The sequence below is a fragment of the Rhipicephalus microplus genome, chromosome 1, assembly GCF_043290135.1.
Source record: "Rhipicephalus microplus isolate Deutch F79 chromosome 1, USDA_Rmic, whole genome shotgun sequence".
Lineage (NCBI taxonomy): Eukaryota > Metazoa > Arthropoda > Arachnida > Ixodida > Ixodidae > Rhipicephalus > Rhipicephalus microplus.
This window is the reverse complement of record NC_134700.1, coordinates 284,716,238-284,728,095: the sequence shown is the minus strand read 5'-3', so window position 1 is coordinate 284,728,095 and position 11,858 is coordinate 284,716,238. Positions and strand designations below refer to the sequence as shown.

At 43.6% G+C, this 11,858-nt stretch overlaps 1 long non-coding RNA gene across 1 annotated transcript in view; it reads left to right on the top strand.

Annotated features, from left to right (window-relative positions):
- Nucleotides 1–4,487: 4,487 nt before the first annotated feature.
- LOC142770077 (uncharacterized) overlaps nt 4,488–11,858 on the top strand; it is a 50,860-nt gene continuing 43,489 nt past the window's right edge. Inside the window, exon 1 of the long non-coding RNA XR_012885838.1 lies at nt 4,488–5,044. This is a non-coding gene — a long non-coding RNA (uncharacterized LOC142770077). The remainder of the gene's footprint in view (nt 5,045–11,858) is intronic.

The window sequence follows — 11,858 nt, the reverse complement described above, 5'->3', positions numbered from 1 at the left end:
CAAAGAAAATTTTGCACACTTTGCCGCTGTTCAGAGATATGTGGTGACATGATGAACGATGACCTCGTGTAATGCGCACGGCACACAAATCGGACTTGCTCGCCAACGCCATGTCAGTTTTAGAGTAACGTGCGCAGATGTGCATGTTTGTTAACCGCGCGTGCTGCTGGGCAGACCACGTGTAGTCCGTAATGACTGACAGTTACCGCCCCGCAGGAAAAAGCCGGCTACTCGTGCAATCTACGCAGATGGGCGCTGCACCTCACAAAATCCTTAAACGTAGTGCCCACGCCGATTCAGACATTTGTTCTTGCGCAGCACTAAACTTGAGGGGCCCCTGTTCAATAATTAGTAGGGCTGTGCGGAGAACTACCGTCGGAGTGCTGTTGGCCTCATTACTTCACATGAATGACTGCGAACTTCTTCAGTGAACAGAAAAGGTAGTTATCCCCAGTGGTGAAGTACGGGCTGCATCCTTAATGGATTTCAGTTTGACGTCACAGCTATGGTCGCGAGATTATGCTAGATTTTCTCCCAGCTGTGGCGTCTGTGGTTTCTATGGAGATGGTGTAGCAGGGTCTTGTTACACAGTCAAAATTACGGCTAGTTTGATTAGTTTCACTGTAAAAAAGTTGGCTTAGTATCTGCATGCTTTACTGTGAATTTCATCGAAAGACTATAGTCTTGCGTCTGGAGAAAGTGAACAAAACGTTCATTTGATGTTCTGCGCGAGAAAATTGCTGAATGGTACTCTGGAGGCGCTGCTTCCTTAGGGAGTCTTGACCAGTGCAGCGAAGGCGAACGAGCGCATCGAGGCACGTTAGACATGAGCGCTATCTGGGAGTTATCTTCAAAAACGAACGAACACGGGCACGGAGCCCGTCTTTGAAGTGATATGGTGTAGAACGCAAAGCGACGGGCAGGTGCCACCACCGTGTCGTCTTAGCAAAGCAATCGAAACAGTTGCCTTTTTGAGCATCGCGTTGCATTGTCAGCGCAGCGTGATAAGCGCTATGGTCCTTAGAATTACTTATGTATGCCTTCTCTGGTATAAAGGCACACATAAAAATATTGTTGTTATGCTGCCTCAGATATGGGCAATAATTGCTTTTTAACTGACAATCGCAGAAATATGAATGCTTAAACTTGAGCAATATTGGTGGGCGATGCGGATGGGGTTGGACGTTTGAGGCATCGTCTGGTGCCGTTGAGGGTATTGGTACGGCGGACAAACAGACAAATGTACAGACAGACAGAGAGACAAATGAAAATTTTTGCGTCGAAGCACCACAAGAAAGACTATCGTCTTTAAATAAGAGAAAGAAGGAATCGCCGTTCATCATTCGAAAGCCGTGGATTTGTGAAGCGCAACTGCCATCTTCGAATAGTAGTGACAGCGTTCAGTGAAGCTAACTGCAGATAAAACCACGCTGCTCCATGAGCGGTGCACCGCTGTGAATGGACATGCTGATTTAGCATTTACAGCCGTAGTAGGTGGAGGAACAGGAGCAACGAAAGGCCGGGACGTCAGCCAGACGCGCGTCCGGTTTGCTACCCTACATTTGGGGGAAAGTATAAATTGACTAAAATAAAGAAAAAAAGAGGGGGGGGGAGAAAGTAACGTCCACGTTCATGTGTGCCTCTTGCTTTTCGCCTAAACAAAATAGGAACAAACACTTTCTAACTATTGCACGTTTTAAGACGTCGATTGCGTGCTATTTCTCGCCTGAAAGGTATACAGTGACATATGGTCGCATTGATGAGTGATTCACGAGGACGCAAGACTACTGTGCTGAATAAGTAGTCGCAGTTTCTCTCACGAAAGACGTGTGCTATTCACACTCTTGCTTATCCACCTACAATGCTGCCTATGTTTCCCCCGAAAACAATATTTTTCTAAAACGCCATTATTACAGGCGCAAAACCGCTCATGCATTTTTCATTTCTTTGCGATCAAATATTCTTGAAAAAAAAAAGATTTGTGTGTGTGATATACATCGCACGTTCTTCTACATTGCGTCTCCACTGCAATTCGTCCATAGCTTGATCACTCGGAAAAATAACAACTTCTCCCTTTCCTTACTGTCCAGCTTTTCTTAACGCAAAAATTATTGGTGGGGGTATTTCGACATCAAAGTTTAACTTCCAGCCCTTAAAGAACGATATAATACCCTAAAACTAAATGCGGGAAGAAGTATTTTTAAATACTCGAAGCGGGTTCTGGGTGCTAAAATGATAATTGTAATAAACTGCAATTGCGTACAACTACACACACACGCGCGTTCGTTCGTACATACATACATACATACATACATACATACATACATACATACATACATACATACATACATACATACATACATACATACATACATACATACATACATACATACATACATACATACATACATACATACATGCATGCATACATACATACATACATACATACATACATACATACATACATACATACATTCATACATACATGCATGCATGCATGCATACATACATACATACATACATACATACATACATACATACATACATACATACATACATACATACATACATACATACATACATACATACATACATACATACATACATACATAAGTTTGCAGCTTGGAAAAGCAATGCCAAAACGACACAGCTATCGTGCAATATACCTAACAAACGCACACCACACAGGCTCTTAAGTAGACGGCTCCTGTGTAAACATTGGATGTAAGTGTCATTGTCTCATGTTCTATAGCTAAATGTGCCTTGTGTACGTGTTGTCGGTACCATATTTCAAGGAGAAAAATATGTGACGAAGTACGTTTTCTTAACCCTGTCTACTTACTCTCATGAACAACACATACATATACGGGTCATATTTGTACAAACTCTACCGTCACAGAAATAAATATGAACGTCCGCCTATGTGATGTGTTTTTTTTAATTCGTGACTGAAACGTTAACGTCATTGTTACAATAGGGCCGAGTAACAACGTAAACGACCATAGATGGCCTAAAGACGATGACTGATGAAGTGTATAAATAGGACTACATGATGTCAAGAACATTGTTATAATTTACAGCATCGTGGTCATTATCTATGTGCCATGCCGTCTATGTCACACTCAATAAAAAGTATGTGCAACTCTTTAAGCGAAATGTAGACTTGCGATGTAGTATACGACACTTTTCGAAGAGGCATGTTGATTCTAGGTTTGTGCAAATATGCAAGTATTTCGAATATTCGAACTAACATTAAAGTATTCCCTTTTGCTTCAAACCGAGTTTAAAATATAATCAATTTTGAATTATTTGTAATCAACAAATACCGCTATAAACGGCATGTAACCCCTTCACAACGTAGGGAATTGCTCAGTGCTATACAGGACATGGGCCGGGCACGTAGCGCGTCGAAATGATAACCGCTGGTCATTAAGGGTAACTAACTGGATTCCCAGAGAAGGCAAGCGGGTTATGGGCAGACGGAAGGTTAGGTGGGCAGATGAGATTAAAAAGTTTGCGGGTATCAATTGGCAGCAGCAAGCACAGGACTGCGTTAACTGGCGGAACATGGGAGAGGCCTTTGTCCTGCAGTGGACGTAGCCATGATAGTGATGATGATGATGGTGGTGGTGGTGGTGATGATGATGATACAAGACAAAACACGTGCTGACTCTCAACTGAGGTTTATTGCAAAGTACACAAGCACAAATAAAAACGTATTTGGCAAAGAAAAAGGGTAAAAAATATCGGGAAAAGGAAGTACGCAATTCTGTTTACTGCCTGTGCGTGACTGTGTGGAACTCCACTTCGTTATCGCTTAGGGTGATAGAAGGTAGGCTGATATACACGGCTCTATATGTTTGCAAGTACGGTACTTTTGTGGAATTCAGATCGAGGGATTGAATTCTGGCAGTGGCAGCTGCATTTTTTGATGCAGGCGAAATTGCTGTTGTCCCATGTGCTCAGATTTGGGCACACTTTAAAGAACTCCACGAGGTCGAAATTACCGGAGCTCCCACTACGGCATCTCTCATAATCATGTGGTAGTTTTGGAACGTTAATCTCCACATTTCAATCAATAAACATCTCTAGAATAACTATTTTGTTCATGCTACTGCATCTCTCTATAACTTTTGTCTTGTTTAGCTGTCGCTTGCATTGATGCTGTGTGCAGTATGCAACAAAGGTTGATAATCGGTAATTTGTTCTCGCATATTATCTGGTGCTCCGATAATTTAATGTCTGCGCATCCACCAGTCTGACCAATACAACAATTGTCGCATGGCAAAGGAATCCTGTACACTGCATCTGTAACACGTAGAATGAAAGTGCTCCTGTGTTTCAGACTACAGTCACTTTTTTTTTTTCGTTGTAGCCTTCTGCAGTGTGCTTTACGCGTGCGCAAATGCTGTCCAGCTTCTAGGCAGCCGTGAAAACCACTTACAGATTATGCCTGGAAGGGACATTTTCCAGGCTATATGCCGTCTTGTAGACGTAAGGCAGCGGATGATGCGGCTTTCATTATCTTTGTCTAGGTCTTAGCGTTTACTATATTTCTTCAATACGTCACGCCACTATCGTTAGGGGCGTGACGGGTTTCTTTCAAATGTGGTCCACCCATTTTTCCACGCAAGAAGAAGCAGTCTCTAGAGGAAGAAAAATTCGCGGTTTTTATTAACATACAACTGCTATGAAAGCATAAAACAGTGCTTCAGAGGGGCCCGATATACGTGAGCGAACCCCATCTGTCTCCTTTGGAAGAAGTTGCTGCAACGTGGTTCATCGTGAAGTGTGCTCATGAGGGCCAGCGATCAAGGTGCTTTGTGGAGTGCGTCGACGTTCTGGAGAAGACGGGGTGCTCCGGGATGCGACCAGATGCCACGCGCCCCCTAGTTGACAGTCCTGTGGAAAATGAAACGAAGGTGGTGGAAGCAGAGAAGGAGGAAAATTTTGTGGCATTGTCTAAAGCTCTCTACAGGAACAAAATAGATAGCAAGAAGCCGTAATGCAGAACTTCACACCATCGACCAGCAACCCTGAAAAGGTAAGAGCAAATACCGTTACGTTGCACGAAAGGACCGTCTTCGTTTAGTTGGGCCGTTGAGCGTGCAAATTCTGTTAAACTAGATATTTTACTTGGTGACAAAATTGACAAGCTGGGCTTTCCTTTCATATGCATTGTGTCAGAGAGAGATACACAGCAGTGTATTGTTTCAGTTTTTCTTCGGAAGCACCTTGCGTGGTTAGATTATGAAGATTCGTTTTTTGCGCCCAATTCAGAGGCTGTCGTGACGTTAATTCAGCACAATAATTCAAAAGACGTGCTTTGTATTTAGCAGAGATGTCGAACAACTGTACTGCGCCATGCCGCAAAAAAGAGCGAATGACCGCTGTGAAACCGTGTATCACGCGCGAACAAAAATGACGTGGTCAAGTTCACTGATAGAAATTAGATGTCAGTTAACAGCTCTTGAAATGTAGCAAAGCAACCGTATCGGCTAGTGAGTAATTATAAATAGAAAACGTGGGGCGTAGTACGCAACATTGTCTAAAGAAGAGAAGGACAACACGGGCCCACACTCGTAACTAGAAGTTTATTGAAGGGGTAACATATTGCTTACAAAATCAGCATATGGTGCCATTTCTATAGCATAAAAAGACGGAAAGACTATCCCTGCTACACAAACAATCATGCAGGCGCTTGTTCAAGCACCGACCAAGTATAAGACAATAAAAATAAAACCACAAAGTTTAGTGCAGTGTGATCACCATATGCGAGTACTGCTTCTATGATATTCTATAGACGGTTGGCGGACACATCTTTCCTCGCATTTATTGAAGTAGAAAGCTCCGACTCCATCGCGGGTGGTTTTATCTCGGTGTCTAGATTGAATGGCTGTGTAAACAAAAAAGGGTGAGCATCCTCCTGTAGTGCAATACTGAGCCAAGTGGGCACCTTTCCTTGACGCCACCGCTCTTTTATGCTCCTGCAAACTGATATTTAAACAATGGCCAGTTTGTCCCACGTATACATGGCCATATGACAGTGGTATCAGGTATATGACGCATGCTGCACATTGGACAAAGGCTGAACTTTGTTTAATCTGACACCTCTTATTTTCAAGAAATTTGAATTTGGCTGTTGTCTTTAACTATATTCTACCACATGCATTCTCAACTTTATTTGGAGCTGATGAAAGCACTTTCACATCAAAAAGATTGCCCACATTTATGAACACGCAGGACAATTTATCAATTTAAGGCATGACTGCGGGTTTCGATGCGTGGGACTTTCCGTTTACTTTATCTTGTGCTTCTCAATCTGACCACCGTGTCTTGCTTACGAACAGCGCTAACCAAATCGTAACTAGACAAGCTACCCTGCAGTTTCAGTACTAGAGAGAGAGAGAGAGAATACAAGAAAGGTAGGGAGGTCAAATACACTACGTTCTGTTTGCTACCCCACACGTGGGCAGAGGCGAATAAGGAAATAACAGGCCCCGCCGCGGTGGTCTAGTGGCTAAGGTACTCGGCTGCTGACCCGCAGGTTGCGGGTTCAAATCCCGGCTCCGGCGGCTGCATTTCCGATGGAGGCGGAAATGTTGTAGGCCCGTGTACTCAGATTTGGGTGCACGTTAAAGAACTCCAGGTGGTTGAAATTTCCGGAGCCCTCCACTACGGCGTCTCTCATAATCATATGGTGGTTTTGGGACGTTAAACCCCACAAATCTAATCTAATCTAAGGAAATAAGAGATAGAGAGATGCACATTGCACACAACATACACAGTGCAGGGGTTCACAGGTGGTCGCTCAGTAATGTTGCCTTCAAAAATTATAGAAGGGCTCGTATGGCTTACTGGGCTGATGCACTGTGAGACCATGCAAAGAAGCTCTTTTGCCGCAGAAGCATAATAAGACAATCATTCAGTCTCCTCAAGGCACACTAGAGAGTCCGGCTATCTCACCCGACTGCACTGCAATTGCGTGGAAACACTTGACCCTATCTGGTTTGGTACTAACCAATTACAAGGGTTTAAATGGCCTGCTTTTTCGCAGAGAGTCATGTGCAAGCTAGCCCAGAAGTTACTAAAGTGCGTGAAATCACAACAGACAAGCAGGGTCAATTACCGCTTCATTCTGATTGGGTTGGACATGAGGGTGATAGCAGGGTCGCAGAGCCCACATTATGTGGTAGAAGTCTGAAAACTGAGCAACTGCCGGAAAATGCGGGATTGAAGTGTTGCCGGGGGCATCATAGTGTTCGTGAAGAGTGGAGTAAAACCCACCCCTCCGTTTTACTTAGGCCTTTAAATAGGCCTCAAAAAAGGCTGTAGTCAGATTGGTAATGCTGCACGATTGCGCAAAAACAATGGACTGAGCCGTGCTGGGCTCAGTAATTCTGGCTACCCTTAGTCCGTGCACCACTCTTGTTCAAATAATTGCTATCGCAATAAAAACCTTGTAACACGAAAATTTTTTCTTTGGACCCCTAGCTCTGTATCCGGCTGGCTGGAAGAAAAACTGCAGACGCTTTGTCTTCGTTTGTTGCCGGCTATCAATAAGCACGCATAACATAATGAACGTAGCGCAAAATTAACAACTTGTACATACTCATAGTGGCACTTACGTCTAACTGTACTGACGGTGTTTTGATTAATTTATATGTAAGGTTTAACGTACCGAAACCACCATATGGTTGAGAGACGCCGTAGTGAAGGGCTCCGGAAATTTCCACCACCTGGGGCTCTTTAACATGCACCAAAATCTGAGCACACGGGCCTACAACATTTCCGCCTCCATCTGAAATTCAGCCACCGCACTGGCGGCGACCCTCAACATTCTTTGGGTAGGGCATAATAAAAGTTATACCCTCTACAGTAGCTCTGGAACATATTACGGCAGCTTTAACATTAACACAAACAGGGTGCCACAGAACCCCGGAACATGGCGTTCATTGTTCTGTTATATACTTATTGAAGACAATAAGATGCACCTCTCACGAATTCTACACGCCAAAATATACAGTCGCACAACTCGGCTCGTCTGCCTCTTCGCGTCGTTCCTTGCTGTCAGCTGATGCTGTTCTATATAGTGGCGCCTTCACTTCGCTGCCATCGCAACACCAAAATTTTATTGTAAGTGGAAGATTTACATCCTGCTTTTTCTTTCTTTCTTTCTTTCTTTCTTTCTTTCTTTCTTTCTTTCTTTCTTTCTTTCTTTCTTTCTTTCTTTCGTTCTTTCTTTCTTTTCTTTCTTTCTTTCATGGCAATTCGTAGATAACCCTGCAAATACAAAAATCAAAGCATATCTACAGAGTGAATGATAAGTGGGGTGAAGCGTCCGTCAGCCCGTCCATGCTTCCCTCCGTTCATTCTTGCTTCCGTCCGTCCGCGCAACCATCCGTGCGTCAATTCATGCGTCCATCCGTCTGTCCGCGCGTCCGTTCATGAGTCCTTCTATTCGTCTGTCCGTCCGTACGTCCGCACGTGCATCCATCCATCCGTCCGTCCGTCTTGTAGTCTGTCTGTGCGTCCGTCCGTGCTTCCATCTAGTGACCACTCCAAGTACCTCAATCTCGCCTCTCGCATTCCCTGTGGCAGATACCAGCTCCACACGTCTATTTATCCATCTATCTATCCGTCTGTGAGTCTGTCTGTCCCTCCGTCCATGCGTTGGTCCGTTCGTCCATCTAATGAACACTTCAAGTACCACCATCTTGCATCCCCTGTGGCACATACCCACTCTAGAGCGGGTATGTGCCACCAGGGGCTACGTAAAACATTGTAGGATCTACAGACCCACGCCTTAAGGAGCTTTGCCTCTAAAATTAAATACATTCAAAAGTTTTAGCCATCTTTTTTTCACGCTTCCTGGTCAATTCGCGTAGTGCGCTTTGTGTGTTTTGTATTAGACTAGCTTGCCGGTTTTATTGTATATTCATCTATTTGTAACAAGAATTACTGCTGCTTTGCGAATCGTGGGCCGTGTTACTGATTGTGCGCGCTTGTGTGTCGTGACAATCTGTAAGCTTACTGCGTTATTGCTTCCCTGTGTACCGCGGACCACGTTACTGGTCGCGTTTAAACTTTGTATTCAAACTCTGCACTGTACCACTCCTGCATTGGCTGCCAAAGGGTGGCTGGCATTATTGAATAAATAAAAAATCACAAAATTAAAGATGGATCAAACTTCTCAATGTATTTGCTGTACATCTAACCACATCGTCATGGTTCCGCCATGAGTAATAGCTGTATTTTATTTATGATGCTTCGTTCTTCATGTTGCGACTAAGCTAGCTGTTTACATGTGTTGCATCACTATCGGTAGATGCGAAGTAACGATTCACGGCACGCTAAAAAAGCAAGCATAAATAGCGCGCAGGAAAAATATCAAGCGACCGTATCTTTTGTGAGACCTTTAAAAACGTCGCTGTTTCGTTTGAAGCAAAGCGAGATCTAAAATAACAAGAACACGTGCCACGTGCATCTATATTTCTCGACTAAGATTATCTGCCAGAACGTAAACTACGCAAAGTGTACAGCATACTTTATGTACTATAGATTTCACGTTGTCGAAGCGTCTCAGTTGCGCCAAGTGCTGCCCTAATTGCGTGGAAGCGAATTCCCGAATCGCTCAAGAGCCTCGCCGCTACCGCAATTCCCCTCCACCCCCTTTCATTCTTCCCCACCTCGCACTCAACACAGAAATCCTTCTAAAACCGTGCTCTGTAGTTAACTTACAAAAGTGTGGTACCATCAGATGGGGCTGCTTTAGCTACAGGCAATATTGGCACTGCGTCGTTGTGGAATTTGCATCGTTAAATCTGCACTCCTTAGAAAAACCTACAGCTCACCCACTTTTTCGTTGAATGAGTGCACCTCATGGGAAACTGTCGTGCCGCTCTGCTCTTTGAGGCAGGAGCTCTGATTGTGTGTACTAGCAACTAAAACTACGATCTCGTAACCTGCATCTGCAATAGAAAAGACATCGCGCGAAGCACGATGATATATTTTTTGTTCCGTAAACTTGGATAAATTCCCGACTGTGTGCGCACACGTGTCGTAAGTTTTTAGGTGAGATTTTATGCAGCCGTTTTGCTTGCATGGCTGTAATTTGTCTGTAATTTAACTTTTGGCAAAAAAAAGCAACCGACACTTTTCTGGAGCATTTGTTTATAACACCTACAGTAGCGTGTCTTGTTTCGGGGAATTTTTCTAAATTTTGAAAGCAAGGCAGGAGTCTGTCCGAGCGAGAACAAGAAACTTCGTTCGCGTCGAGGAAAATATTTGTACAGCTGTTTTTATCTTGCTTAATAGAAACGAATTTACTTAAATTTACGCGAAGGTTTTCTGAAACGTTTAGTAAGCGAGAAAAAAGAAGAACGAATCAAATAGCCTGATGTTGTTAGTCATATATGAGGACGCCAGATAAAGGAGTTCAGGGATAAAGACAAGTTTTTTTTGTGATAGCAATTATATGGACGCTCTCGGCTGGATTTTGCCACTGACGTCGGTGTCGCCGTGTCACTCACCGTGTATATATATATATATATATATATATATATATATATATATATATATATATATATATATATATATAGTTATATTTATTTAGATATATGAAAATGTAAGAAAAATAATCCAGAGAAAGTCTCTCATGCGTGGAATCGAAACTGCATCATCTGAATTGTGAGTGTGAGGCGTCAGCCTCTGAGCCACGTAGGAGCACCTCTTTGAACGTTAAAACGGCAAGCTATTTATATCTATCACTTACCGCCGGCGATAGGCATCTCGGGAGAACTACTGTCAAGTTTTCGGTATTACCAACAAGATCGCACATTGAGCGCGTGTCGCCAGATCGCCTCGACGCGGCAGCGCGCGCACTCATCTCCCATGCGTCCTTTGCCCCACGGAAGAGGGACGCTTTCGCGTGCGCTAGCTTATCTCGCCATGGGAACAATCGTAAACCTCGGACTTTCATTGGAACGATACTGTTGTAGTTACCAGGTGCACAATGGTCACTGCACTCGTTGCACAATCTCCGTTTGCGAAAAGGGCGCGCCTTTCAAACACAGCAAAGTAACAACTGAGACACACGCGTTCATCTACAAATGTGTGTACGTTTTGTGCGTCATTTGTGCGTGAGAACGGGGTCCACGTTTCGAACTGCTTGCCATTCTTCGCGTGACTTTCTAATTTGTTGCTATCACGTTCATTGCTTCGCCTTTGCGACAAAGATGTGACTTTTTTGCGGAACGTTTTGAAGTGTAGAAATCAGAATTTAAAGATGAATCAAGAATGTACTAAAAGAAAACTACCTGGCGCTGGCGAGAGTCATGCACGATACTTTTGCTAGGGCAAAATGTACTTGCGTGATAGTGACATGGCAAAAGCTGCCTGAAGCGCATCGAAAAAAACTGGTGATATCGACATTTATCAGAATTCAATAAGACAATAGATGCGAGATGTCAGAATGACTGTAGTTGCGCGATTAGGAAACGGCTGGCAGCTCGTAGAATGCTGTATAAATTATACCTAAAGCAACTTATGGCAAATATGCACAGCGAAGTCAACACTCCCTGGCCGGCTGCTTAACATTCACAGAGCCAGTATAAACGTGAACAAAGACACCGCTGTTGCAATAAACTTAGTTAAAGGCATGCAGAAACGACCTCGGTGTCACTCAATTTTTTATTCGCGTGAGCACTCAGAGACACTCTTTACTATTTATTCTTCGGTGCGTTTCCGGTCGTGGCAAATATTTACAAAAAAAGGCTTCTAAAAAACAAAACTTGTCCAAAAATGACGATTCTGGTTAAAGTTAAGAGCTGGATTGGATACATCTGATATATATATAC